Genomic DNA, 13,595 nt, shown 5'->3' with positions numbered 1-13,595 from the left:
ATGACCTTGACCTCAAGGCCAAGTTTAGAGGTCAACTTTTCTAAGAATCTTGAGAACGAAGAGGCAAATTCATATCATAGGTGCATGTACTAAAAATCTCCCATGAGTTCCAGTCCTGGTGAAATGGAACTGGAAATACCATAGGTGCATCCACTAGGATGCTGAGGGGCAGTACTGCTCCTACCAGTATTTCTTAAAGTTACAGCTGTTCATTTTTTTCTAATATTTTTTCTTGTATTTTTATATTTTATTATGAATTTATTAAGTTTTGCTTGTTTACTTGAGAAACAGAAAATATAACTTCAGTTAGTCAAAAAAAATCTACTTTTTGATTTTTATTGTGGATGTAACTATGTTCAGTAGAGGAGATTAAGACCATTAACATGACCAAACAGACACACTTAGCCTACATGGTCCAAGTAGCTTCTTTTTTTCTAAAAGGAGCAATATAATTGCTTCACATAAATGGTGAAAAGAAGACAAAATGATCATTATGCCATAAATAATTGTTCTGTGTTTTCACAGATTAGTTTTTTTTTAAAATATGTCCTCATTATCATTTAATTACATCTCTTTTCACAAGAGAAAGAAGGGGTTTAATATGTAAACAGAATTTGTATCTGGAAATGAAATTTAGAAGTTAATTAATTTAAATGTTCTTTTGTAGAAATCATGAAACAAAGCAAAGACTGCAACATTAAATCATGACAAATGAGAAATCCTGACAAATTTGTTAAGTGATTCCACATTTATTTATATTACATCAAACGAAGTCTTGTGGCTACATGAAAAATTATTTATTGCATCGTTTTTTTTTTTTTTTTATTTCATTTGTTTGCATTACAACACAATATTTTCACTATAACTGTCAAGGCAGGCAGGACGGACTCAGGCGCACACTGAGAGATACAGTTAAACAGTGCTTTATTAATCCACACCATATATACATATATATACGTGGGGGAGAAAGGGTTCCAGGGGTCCACAGGGTCAGGGAAATACAAAGTGTCCACACATGCTCTGCTCCCTCACTCCTCACAGGTTATCCCTCGCCTCCGCAGGGACCATGACAATAACACAACCAAGCTAAAAAATATGTTGTAAAGCATTTTTTTGAATTTTACTCACACTTAACTCAACTCCTCTTATTCCAAATATACACAGACTGAAAATGCAACCCGAGATGAATATTTAAGAAATGTGACCCAATCTTAGCAAACAAAACAGCACAGTAAACGGGTTGCACAGTCTCCGTGATTGAGCTGACACTCCTTTCACTGATCTGTAAAGAGGGAGAAAAGAGGATTAGTATTTTTAATAACCAGAGCTAAACCAGAACTAACTCATGTTTTGTTGTACAAGATTCATGTGTTCAACAACTATGTTTCCTACCACTAGGTAGGAAAGACATGATTCATGTTACTTCCAAATATGCTTTTGACCCATCTGTTCTTTGTTTTTCGTTTTATTTCACTTTGGAGTTTCAGCAGTTGACAGTATAATCCATCAAGTATGCCATTCAGATATTTAAAAGTACATGTTGTCTTTGCATTTAATATATTCTTTTTAAATATTTATTTGTTCATATAATCAGTTTATTATTTGAATATTAACAGCATAGTGTGTTACTAGCAGAGGCCAAGAAAATACTGTTGAACTGAAAGAAATGCACTTAAGCTGTTAAATTTAGTACACTGTAAAACCCAACAGTGCATCTTACTAAAAGAAGTAAGTTGTTCTTACTCAGTTCTGAAAAATAGTTAAAGTAACTTTCATGAAGTGTGTTAGGTAGACCCAAAAGTATACATATGATATAATAACTTTATTGTAATAAGTACACATTATGTTTTTGTAACGTTTTAAGTACTGTTGCTTTAAACTGTTTAAGTTGTGCTAATTCATTTGTATTAGTCACCATCCACAGCCCCGCCCCCAGTGTTTTGCCTGGACTTGTCGGCCATGAGACAGGAGCCTCGTCAAGAGAGTGGAAAGTACAAGATAAAGTTATTTTTATGTTTTTTTTGTTAATGCTTACTTCTAGCATACAAAACGTACATTTATCAGACTGCTTTGTTTTAGTTGTACTTCGTTGTAATTTATCAGACTACTTTGTTGTAGTAGCTCGTAACTTAGCTTGCCAGCACACAATTCCCGCCTAGCGCTGTATGGAGTCTGCCTTCACAATTTAAAAAATTAACGGTTGGTGGCTTGTTTCAATCAATAGTTGGTAAGTAGTCTGATTTTTGCAAACTGCATGCCACAAAACCTTTGGTAAAATCAGTGTTTACGCTTTTCTGACTCTGACCTTTATCAAGTTCAAATGTAGCCTACTTTTGACACAGTGAAAATAGTAGAAAATTTATTTAGTGTTAATTTTAAGAGTTTAACGGACAAGTTCGCCTTCACAAATTTTGAATATGATGGTTAGTGGCATTTTAGTCGCGAAATAATTTACCTTTTCAAAGCTGCACTGCACCAAACCTAAACGTTTCTGACTCTGTACTTTCCAAGGGTTAGCCTATTGTGTACTTCACTTGTGTAAAATTGCTTTATTATTTTATAACGTATAGAGTAGTTGACCAACCTGAATTGAAAATGAACTGTAGTGCAAGAATAAATCTTACTGTTTTCCAAGCTTGTGTTATTCAGATTGACTGTTTTTAAGTGAAGTAAAAGTAAAAACTGTTCTGCTAGCTTTCTGTCCTCATGGCTTTTGTGTTATTACAGTCTGACGATTGAAGGAGCAGTAGCATGCCGAGAGATCATCCAGCACTGCACTAAAGACAACCAGTAAAGGTGATTTTAAAACGATTTGGTATCAAAATGTGGAATTGCAAGTTGTGTAGTTTGTCTAGTTTTTCTACTGCCATAAAAGTCATGTTGTTGAAGCATTATCGGCTCAACCATGGTCAGTACTCCACAATTTCACCCTTACCCTGTCTCTACAACACATGCATGTGTACATTTAATACATTTAATTCATTAAAGATACACATGTCAACAATGCACACTCCCACGCAAAGAAAAGACGGTTCTTATCCAGATTTGAATAATTATGGATTTTGTTGCTCTATGTGTAATTTTAAGCAGCCATTTATTGAAAGCCAAATGTTTATCCATCTGAGGGGGCATTTAAAACGAAAAGAAACTGTTCCATGTCCTTTCAAGAACTGCAATTTTAAAACCAATGTCTACTCAACCTTCAATGCCCACAAATGCAGAGACCACCAAAATTCAACAAGTTACGATGAAGGCATTGTGCAAAGTGTTATAAATGTAGAACAAAAAGATGACATGCAGCTTGATTCAATAGAGTCATCAGATGACAATCAAGTGGCATCCACCAGTGAAATCAGTGGAATTGAGGGTTTAGAAGAGCAGTTGCAATACAATCTGGCTGGATTTTTCTTGAAAATGCAGACCCTTCTCCATGTGTCCCAGAGAGCAACACAGGAGATTATTGAGCATATTGATCAGTTGTTTTTGTTATCACAACCTTTGGTTAGAAAATCAGTTGTAGATATACTGAAAAAGCACAACTGTACATATACGGACAAACTGGTGGATGAGATTTGTCAGGCAGTTTCTGATAGTAATGTTTTACATAAATGTGTCACATCTGAAGGACCACTATCTACAGCAAAGAGGAGGAAATCATATTATGAAGAAAATTTTCCATATGTCAAACCTGTGGAGTATTTAATTGAATCGTCAAAGCACACTTATATGTATGTGCCTATTCTCACATCTTTGCAATTGTTGTTGAAAAAAAAATGATGTGCTTGAAGAAATTAAACAAGCACCCACACAGATTCCTGGACATTTCATGTCATTTTGTGATGGATCCTACTACCAGGAAAATGTTCTACTGTCACAAGAGGGACAGAAATTGTCAATGATACTTTATGTGGATGATTTTGATCACAAACCCACTTGGTACCTCAAAGAAAATACATAAAGTCTTTGCAGTTTATTGGACACTGGAAAACTTTCCAGTTAAATCTTGTTCTGCTCTACACTGCACCCAGCTTGCTCTGCTGTGCAATTCCAATGATGTACGCCAGTTTGGGTGTAAGGAAATGCTGTCACCACTCTTAAATGATCTGAAAACTCTTGAAGAAGTAGGTGCCTACATTGAGACTCTTGGTGAATGTCTTAAAGGCACTGTCTACTCTGTTGTGGCAGACAACCTTCTGCCCATGGACTTGCTGGTTTCAATGAGAGTTTCAGGTCTACATATTTCTGTAGGTTTTGTCATGCCACCCAAACAGAAATGCAAACAGAAAATGCTTTTACAGGGAATTATGTAATGAGAACAAAAGATGCTCATGATAATTATTGTGCAAGAGCTTCAGAATGATGACATTAAGGAAAACTATGGTGTTAAAAACACCTGTGTTCCTTCTGACCATCTCTCTTTCTTTCATCCTGTCACAGGCTTCCCACCTGACTTCCTACACGACCTGTTTGAAGGTGTCATTTCAGTGGAGTTGGCACATTGTTTAAAGGTTTGATTTCTAAGAGATATTTTAACTTAGAAGACTTAAACAGAGCAATTCTGCACTTTCCATACTAACATTCTGACAAAGTTAATCGCCCTCATCCAATAACCTCAAATTTTGCCAGGTGAGGGACCATGGCCAGCACTCTTTCATGAGACACAGGTAAGTACAACTATGTATATAACATTTGCTGCTCATATAGTATGCTGTGTTTTGCTTATAATATTTTTGGAATTCTCTTCAGCTCTACTTTGAATTTCATCGGATCACCAATCAGAATCTGCCACATGTGTTTTATGCTGCGCTGGATGATTATGCTCCTCAGCTGACTGGACTTTACAAAAAGAGGAAAACTGGACGGGTCGGTGAAAGGATGGAGCAGCTTTTGTCGGCATATGGAAAACAGGTATTTAAAAGATACTAATTATTATTCTGCTTGCTTGGCAGTTGCCATTGTTATGTGTTTGTTTATTTATATATATATATATATATATGGATATATAAGGACACAAACGACATCTATGCAACTAGAACAGCAGTTCTGGCCGGCCTACCAATGTACCTCAGAGATTTTCAAAACATGCAAGGTACTTTGGAGTTTATAAGTCATCTGGACTTGGGTTGAAAGTTGAAGACGTGAAGTTGAATGACTTATAAACTTCTTTCATCCTTGATTTGACTACCTGGATGAATGAAAAATGAACCTTCACTGTCAACTTAAAACATGTTATGATATATAGAATTTGAAAAACTGAAGAAAGGTGCCTGAACATTTGTATTTATGCTTTTAACAGAGATATTACAGATGAATAATTGTGCACTCTGTATTATATCTTAGGGTGAAATTGAGTTCTATGAAGCCATAGAATTGCTCTGGTTGCTGATGTCGATGAAGAGGAGGTGCCTGGAGGAGTTCCTTTCTCACCACGCCAAGTGTTCATAGAACTTGAAGATCAGTTTGTTATGACTCATCACTCATGGACTGATGCCCTGGTGTCTTTGTTTGGGCTAATCTATGCTCTGCATCTGAGCTATCCTATGAAGTATACTGGCTTTTTTGAGTTCATTCAAGTAGTGTTGCTGAAGCTAGACGATGAGAGAAAGCAACTAAAACCAAAATTGCAGACACTAAAAAATGAGCTTGTGCAGATGATGTTTGTTTTTCACTGGTCACTATATTCGTGCTTTTTCAGTTATCTGTGAATGGCTTCAATAGTTTTATTTGTTCTGGGTAATTAGCTTTCTAAAAGGCAATGTGGAGAAAGCTAAGAATAAGGAGAAAATCCATATTTGACGTTTTGTTTGTGATTGAAAAAAATCTTCACATAGTGTGTAATCTTAAGTTTATTTCTAAAAACATATTTTAGTTACATGGAAATCTTTTGCGAGATAACTGATAATTAGTCAATATGTACAGTATACTTTCATGCTTTATTTTTTAATTGTGTGATGAGTGCCAGTTCACTCGAGGTCTGGGCAAAACTGTTGCGAAGCCACAAATACCTTTGAGAATACTTTTTGTTAGTGACATCCTTAGTTCAGCTGTTTTCTATAGTTGCATTGCTGTAGTGCATGTGATTTCATTATTATACTAAATGTTACTTAAAATTGTGATTGTTATGGCTCTAATTGCCTCTAGACTATTGTTTTTTTATGATGTACACCTATGTATCAGGTCTACATGACTAAATTTGTGTTTTGTACATTTAATCGATTTTCAAAATGCTACAAAAAACATTCAAAATTCCCTAAAAGTGCAAGTTTTAAAATGCCTAATTATTTGTTATTTGATAATGGCTTTAGCAGTCATAGGTTATGACTGAAAGTATGGTTGTATTCATTCTGTATTTTCTCTGCAGTTAAAGTTAATAAAAACTGAATGGAAAGAATAATAGCTTGGTTTTGTGTTAATAGTACTTGAACCATTTGGTGCAATCGGTTTCCCCAATTGGATTAAGTTGTTTAAATACAACTATTTAAGTTAATTTAACTTAATTTGAATATGAGCATGTAACACTTTAAATAAGTTTGAATAAATACAGCATCTTAGTACAAGAAATTTAATGGTTTAAGTTGAAACATACTAAATACAATGAGTAAATAAACATAATGCATTTGAGTTACATTATCATATTTGCTTTGGGTTCTTGGGACTCTAATAAAGTACTTAAATAACCCCAAACTGTTTAAGTTATAAAACTTGAATCAATTGGTGCAATCGGTTTCCCCAAATCATTTGAGTTAACTTAACTGGTCAGGTTTTACAGTGTAGTACTCAATGTACTTGAGGCAATTAGTTGCCTTATTTTTTTATTTTTTATTTTTTGGCGTTTCGTGTGACATGTTGTTCACTTTTTCAAATTTGATGTTTGACTGTTGTTTATTTAAAAATGATTACAATATTGAGTTTTGCTATACTAAAAAAGTGACTCTGTTGTACTCATTCCTTTTAAGTTGTGTCATCTTTAAATGGGGGATATGAATGAAAACTTTAATTACAATTTACTGAATATTTTTAAATTTAATTATGAAACATTTCTATTTTTTAGTCAGACAGTACATTGTCAAATGTAATTAAAATACTGAAGTGCTGACAGCCTTCAACATTTATCTCCATCTATCTATCGATCTTCTTCCGCTTAAGCAGCCTAAGCAGAGAAGCCCAGACCTCCTTCTCCCAAGCCATCTCCTTCATCTTATCCGGGGGAACACCAAGGCATTCCCAGGCCAGCCGAGAGATATAATCTCTCCAGTGTGTCCTGGGTTTGCCCCGGGGCCTCCTCCTGGTGGGATATGCCCGGAACACCTCACCCACGAGGCATCCTTATCAGATGCCCGAACAACCTCAACTGGCTCCTTTCGATGTGAAGGAGCAGCGGCTCTACTCTGAGCCCCTGTCGGATGGCTGAACTACTCACCCTATCTCTGAGAGAGAGTCTAGCCACCCTTCAGAGGAAGCTCATTTCTGCCATTTGTATCCGTGATCTCATTCTTTCGGTCAAAACCCACAGGTGAGGGTAGAGATGTAGATCGACTGGTAAACTGAAAGCTTCGCTTTTACACTCAGCTCCCTCTTCACCACAACAGACCGGTACAGCGTCTGCATCACTGCAGCCGCTGCACCAATCCGTCTGTCAATCTCCTGCTCCTGCCTCTCGTCACTTGTGAACAAGACCCTGAGATACTTAAAATCCTCCACTTGGGGCAAGAACTCATCCCTAACCCAGAGTGGGCAATCCACCCTTTTCCGGCTGAGGACCATGGCCTCAGATTTGGAGGTGCTGATTCTCATTCCCACCGCTTCACACTCGCCTCCACCGTTCCATAGCAAGCTGTAGCTGTAGGCTAGCACACAATGAAGCCAACAGAACCACATAATTTTCATCAATTTAGAAAAAAAAATAAGGAAATTGTTTGCCTTAATCAGTTCTGATGACTTCTTTGGGTTTACAATCATGAAATGGACTAAAAAAGAAACAACAACCAAAATATCAAAAGAATCCCATACTTCACCACTTAATTGCAGAATATTGGCATTCCTGAGGAGTGAAAGCTGGATCTGACAGAGTAGCTTGCACCATGAAGCTGCATTCTCCTGAATCTACAGAATCTATGGAAATAACCAAAATTACAAACCTTTGTATATATAATATTTAAAAAACTGAAATTATGTTACGAAACGTAGGATAAAACTGATATTTGATTCCTATTATTTAGAACATGCATACATTTTTATATACACTTTTAACATTTGAACCATGTCTGTGAAGGTTCTCAGTCATCCAGGTCATCGTAGCCTAAGCTTGGAAAGAAAAGCGTCTGGACTTCTTCAAGTTTGTTGAAGACGTTTCATCTCTCATCCGAGAAGCTTCTTCAGTTCTGAGAGCAATTAGTGGAGAGTCCCAGATGTTTAAGCCCTATTGGGAGTGTCCCTAAGAGGGTCATGACCCCCTAGTGATGCTCTGCCTAATCACATGAGCCAAGGTGTGGAAACGGGTGTCAAAAATGTCTTCAAGTAACTTAAAAAAACACCTTTCTTTCCAAGCCCCTTAGTTTTTTTTCCCTTTCCCTAACGGGAACAGGCTTACTTCAGTCACTGGTAGTTGACAATGGAAACATTTTTATTTCTAATGGGAAAGGACTTGTGGTACTTAAACCTCTAGAATATTTTCTTTGTGCTAAGCATTGATATGATGCTTAACACTTGAGATGCCAAGTTTTTTATTATCGAGGCTAAGTATTAGAGTAAGTTATTTTTTTCAGTCTCTCACACTAACATCCAGATTCTATTTTTAAAACACATATTCATATATAAAGTTTTAGCTTAATCAGGAAAACTGTTGTGGAGTTTATGCAGCATTAGTGTAGGATGTGTTTTAAATAGCTGCATAAAGTGGATTGGATACTAAGGTGCACATCCTCCTGCACTGAGGCAGAAGCACTAACTACAAGCCAAGGTCCTGCTCATATAGGGTTGAAAAGCAAAAATGTAAAAATCTGGACAAGTGGAACAAACACTGAACAAAAGTGAAAAACAGGCTTTTAAGCAGGTTGATGTTGCTTGCAGGTAAATAGTTTGTCTGAAGCAACAGAGGAATTGTATTTGCCAATTTCTCATAACAGTCAGCTTTAATTTACGTTTCAAACTTGTGTGAGAAAATGTGTGTAAAATACTTCATACAATATAATATAGTAAAGAATTAAAATATGAATAGTCACCATATATAGGCTGCAGAGTATTGTTGTCAATGAAAGTAGAGTGTAATGTGTGAAAGGAGGGTTCATCTTTATCTGGAAAAGAAACTAACAGAACATATATTGTAGCATATACACATTATATATTGTAGAGTAGCATTTTAAGAGTTAACTTATCATCTAGCTGTTACCACAGGTCAATTTTGGTTTAACAGCAGATTGCTATTTAGGTATAAATATCGCATGCAGCAGCCTCAGACTGCAGACTAACACGTTCACAGAACTCACTTACCTTTTTGTGTCTGTGGGTTTGTGACTTTGTTTGTCTCGAGGCTCAAATTATCAGCGGCAGTTTCAGTGTCTAAAAGAAAATGCCAGAGATGATGTGAACTTCAAGCAGAACGGCTATAAAGCATTTCTTCTAACAACTACAAAACAACAATATATTTTTACAACTATTTCTCATTTACAAATTAATGCTATTACTGAGCATATTACAGTGATGTTATGTCATGTGTGATATGATATGAAGGTGTGCATAGAAGAGAAAATTAAAACTGGCTTTCATAGAAAAATATTCCAACAATAGTTTTTGAGAACTATGTTTTGGTAATCCGGGGCCCTCATGGATAAGTTGGTAACTGATGTGTGGAGGGAGGTAAACTGTTTTTAAGGGTGAAGACATGCAAGGAGGCTCTCTGTCTCATTACAGATAGTGCTTTGGTAAGGCAAAATGACTTTTTAAGTGTTTTAATATTTTTAAATTTTCCACTTTTTCCCCCACTTGATTTTCAACAGGTAAGAAAGGTCCATGTACATTTTCGCATAATTGTATAATGTCTTATACCAGTGTTTCCCAAAGTTTTTTTTTTTTTTTTTTGCTAGGCCTCCCTTTTTTTTTTTACAAGAAAATCTTGAGTGAACCAGGGGAACAAATTATGGCAGGTTCGGCCTGATATTATTTGTATCCCACTGTAACTTTACTGTATGAAGAGCTCACATCTCCAAAATTTCATTATAAGAAGTGTTTGAACTAAAAATCAAGAATGTCGGATACTGTTTGTCAGTGATTTGGACAGCCCAGACTGTGCTCCAGGGGGTGTGCCCCCCACTTTGGGAACCACTGGCTTATACCAACATCACATCCTTCCATTGCTTTTAAATATATATGTATGTGTGTATATGTGTATCTGTATACATGTATCTCCCAATAATGAAAATAGTAAGAGGAAAAAAAGTGGCTGAGATCCTACCTCTCTTCAGATTCTTGGCAACACCACACTGCCTTTTGTTTTGATCATTCATTTTGATCTGTAATAACACTAAAACATTAAAGAGAATTTTCATTATCAACATGTTGTGTATTTTACATATATATATTTTTAAAAACATAACATGTTATACCTAGCTTCATCTTCCAGTAAAGTAGTCCCAACACCAGAAACTGCAGTGCCAACACAGCAGTGAGAACAACCCACAGCAGGGTGTAGTAAACGTGTGCTGAAGGAATTTCTTCATGAGATAGTGGAAATACAGCTAATACTGGAAATGGAGAAAGAAAGAAGTTCTTTACGGTTGTTGTTTAAGTTATTACAGATTTGCTACAAAACAGGAAAGCAAACTATTTGACTAATGTGTACAATACTGTTACAATAAACTATACATATATTACAAAGGAAAATGAAAACAATTGAGAAGACTATGCAATCCTGTGAAAAACTAAGTACACAGTCACTGCTTTCATAGGAATTATAAGGTAAGTAGCAGACAGGTGATAATTCCCTTGATTAGTTGATCTCTGTAGCCAACTCTGTAAGAGGAGTTTTGATTGTGTGTTGGTCTAGAGCATTCAGATGTATATCAATACAATGCCATTATCTTCCTGTGAGTGAACATCTGAGCAAATTCACCCCAAGGTCAGACCTTGTAATGGTCAGAGAAATTCTAAAAATTCTAATAACTGCATCTCAAAGACTACAGGCTTCAGTTAACATGTTAAATCTTAAAGATCATGAGAATGCAATTAGAAAAATACGGCTTGTTTAAAAGGTTTGCCAGAAGAAAGCCTCTTCTGTCTAAGAAGTATATGGCAGTATAGATTAGCTGTGTAAAATTGCACCTGAAGAATCCAGAAAACATGTGGAAAGACCAAAGTGAAAGTATCTTGCAATAATGCACAACACAGGAGTTGGCAAAAACTAACACATTTAACAGCTGTCATGCATCGGAATAGAGGGGTGCAATTATGGGCTTGTATTGCAATCACAGGATCTGAGCACTTTGCAGTGACTGATCCAATTGTGGAGGTGGAAAAAAGTCCTGTCCATCAACACTAGTCCTTACCAGTTTCTCTGTGGCAAGCTGAATTGCCTTTTATTGTTATTTATATGTTTTTCTTTGTCTGCTTAGTGTATGGTTTTATTATTGGAAAGCACTTTGGTCAACTGTGTTGTTTGTGCTATATAAATAAAGTTGGATTGGAACTTTGATGATAAATATGAAAAAAACATTGTAGATGTAAATGTGAGGCCTTCTGTATTTTCATGCATTGCAACATGCATGCATTGACCAACTTGCCTATAAAGAATATATAAGATATGAAGTTAATAAAGATAGTAAAGCCTGAAAGCTTTACCTTCAGTCGCTGAATCAGCAGAATTCTTAAGGGTCACAGCGCCACCTGCAACTGACAAAAAATAATTTGAACCCACATAACTGTATTATAATATATAAGATAAGATGACCTTTATTAGTCAGCAAAAGAATGAATATGTGTCTGTTAGAACAACATCATAGGTATGCCATAACCACAAACCCTTTTGAAATCCTAAACTGTAACTTACTACAAAACTTGACAGTTCTTTAGAAATGTGGCTAGATATTGTGTCAACACATACACAATGACTGTAATTGTTCAGTGCACATTTTCTCATCAATACTTGCAGTACATTTCTGGCTACTTCTTCTGCCATCATATTTTTCTAGAAGAGATATAATCCTTTCAAACAGAGAAACTCTACTGCCAAATATTGATTTTAAGACTATACATCAGGGGTTTTACACTCATCTTACTTTGCGCTCCACATATACCCCACTTTTTACTTAACTGGGCCACACCAGTGAAACTCCCCTTTCTGTCGGGGTAAAGAAGTTACATAACTGTTTTTTCTACACAATAAGGAAATAAGGAAGCCTTTTGTCCTCAACAATGAAAAATGGCTGGAGAAAAAAAACAGGTATTACTTTATTCAGCTCAGTGCACTCAGCTTTGCAGCCAGATGCTCCTCATTTTATGTTTTTGTTAGTTTCTTAAATTTCCCTGACATGCTTGCATTTAAATCAGGCTCCCCCAACTCTCTATGTACCTGGCCTGTACCACTAAACTTGCTGTCTTTATATGGAATTTCTGCCCCACTTCCTTTCAAGAGTTGTCTTTGCCTGTGATTGGCAGCATGGTGTCTTGGTCAAAATAAAGTCCTGCTCTGCCTGCATGTATTTTCATGCAGGCAAGGGTGTGCATTAATAATTGACATATGTAATTAGTTTCAATTCCAAAGTTCATGCAGCACTGCTGAAACATTCACATCTGCCAAATAAGCCCTTTAAGCTGTCTTAACTTTACATTTTTAACAACTATCTGGCTATTTTTTTTATTTAAGTCTATGCTAGTCAGTATTGCTGGGATTTACTGACTCAGGATTACTATAACAAAAACAACAAAAATGTTGCATACCATCCTCTGCATTGGATTTCCTTCTGATAGCCAGCCAGCTCTCTGGTGATTCCCCAACTCCATGTATTTTGCATTTATAAAATCCTTCATGAGAGTTTGAAACATTTTGGATTTCTAACTTTCCATCATAGCTGGTACCCATGAGGAAGCTATCTTTGTAGAAATCAGCTGTGAAGGTTGAGTCTTGTTTGTCTGCCTTCTTTCTACAGTGCAGAATAACAGCATCTCCCTCCATCACAGGACGAACAGGACTCTCCAGTATCACAGCACCAGCTGAAAATGCAAAGAAATTTATAAATGTTACAAATGTGCAATGGTTTAGTCATTATAACCTTCACATTTCAGATTTTAATTCTGATAATAACATACCTGAAACAGTGATATTGACAGTGTTGCTTCTCTCTGCTCCACTCTCACACCAGTATTCTCCACTATCTGAAGCAAGGGCATAATTGATCCCACAATTCTTGATCACGGTGCTATTGGAACATTTTGAAAAGATTTGCAGAGTGTTTCTCACTTTCCATCCTGCTGAAATGTTAAACCCTTCACAGGTAAAAGAGACTGACTCATATTCAAAGAGCTGCAGTCTGGATGGAATGATGGAAAAAGGTGAATCTGAGAAAGAAGGATGCAATAAAACAACGACTGAGTTCCCAGAGATT

General features: G+C 36.2%; 1 long non-coding RNA gene across 2 annotated transcripts; it reads left to right on the top strand.

Annotated features, from left to right (window-relative positions):
• The first annotated feature begins 1,926 nt into the window (after positions 1-1,926).
• Positions 1,927-6,394, top strand: LOC308393636. 2 transcript variants are annotated; one of them, XR_013971011.1, is made up of 6 exons: positions 1,927-1,991; positions 2,728-2,796; positions 4,438-4,508; positions 4,627-4,664; positions 4,747-4,908; positions 5,341-6,394. It is a non-coding gene; the product is annotated as an uncharacterized lncRNA (long non-coding RNA). The 2 variants fall into 2 exon arrangements; XR_013971012.1 differs by lacking the exon at positions 1,927-1,991 and adding an exon at positions 2,006-2,227.
• The last annotated feature ends 7,201 nt before the right edge of the window (positions 6,395-13,595 follow it).

Source organism: Rhamphochromis sp. 'chilingali' (genome assembly GCF_963969265.1).
Source record: "Rhamphochromis sp. 'chilingali' genome assembly, chromosome: 1".
NCBI lineage: Eukaryota > Metazoa > Chordata > Actinopteri > Cichliformes > Cichlidae > Rhamphochromis > Rhamphochromis sp. 'chilingali'.
This window is presented reverse-complemented; position numbering and strand designations above follow the sequence as displayed.